Genomic DNA, 681 nt, shown 5'->3' on the forward strand with positions numbered 1-681 from the left:
CGAGAGGGGGCCGGAACGGGGGCTGGGGCCGCGGCCCGCTCGCCCGCCCCTCCATCGCCATCTTGGGCGAGCGGCCCGCGCGGGGGCGCCTAGCCAGTACCGCCACCCAGCTCCGCGGGGACCCCGCGCCCGCGCGGCCCCAGCCTGCTCCCGCTCCTGCTTGCCCGGTGCCTCATGTTCCCGGAGTCCTCTTCAGGCTCCCTCTTTCTGTCTCTTAACCTGAGCCTTGGGGGCTTCTCTGCCTCTGGGTCTCCATTTCTTGGCCCTCTGGGTCTCCTCCATCTGTGTTCCAGGCTCAGGGGAGGCCAATGTGAGTCCCTGTCCAAAAGGTCCCTCTTGCCCCCTCTCCTTTCCAGCTCCTGTCCTGGCCTGAGTTCTGGTTAGCTGCATCCCAGACCCACCGAGGATACCACAGTCTCTTGTGCTCACTGCCAAGCTGAAGGCTTCTCTTGGCCTTCCTTGCTCTTCAGCAGTCAACCTGGCCAATGCTGTATTCTGGCCTCTGAGAGGGACAACAAATATTAGCTTGCTTCCGTTTTCCACTCGAGGAAACCGAGGCTTGGGTAGGTGAGGGAACTTGCCTAAGGACAGGAGGCTTAGGACAGCAGGTGCAGGGGCTGAACCATGGTGTTGGGACTCCAAGGGATTCCTCCCCACCCTCTCTTGTTTTCTGATCTGTCT

The sequence above is a fragment of the Nannospalax galili genome, unplaced genomic scaffold (genome assembly GCF_000622305.1).
Source record: "Nannospalax galili isolate Female #2095 unplaced genomic scaffold, S.galili_v1.0 scaffold54, whole genome shotgun sequence".
Classification (NCBI taxonomy): domain Eukaryota; kingdom Metazoa; phylum Chordata; class Mammalia; order Rodentia; family Spalacidae; genus Nannospalax; species Nannospalax galili.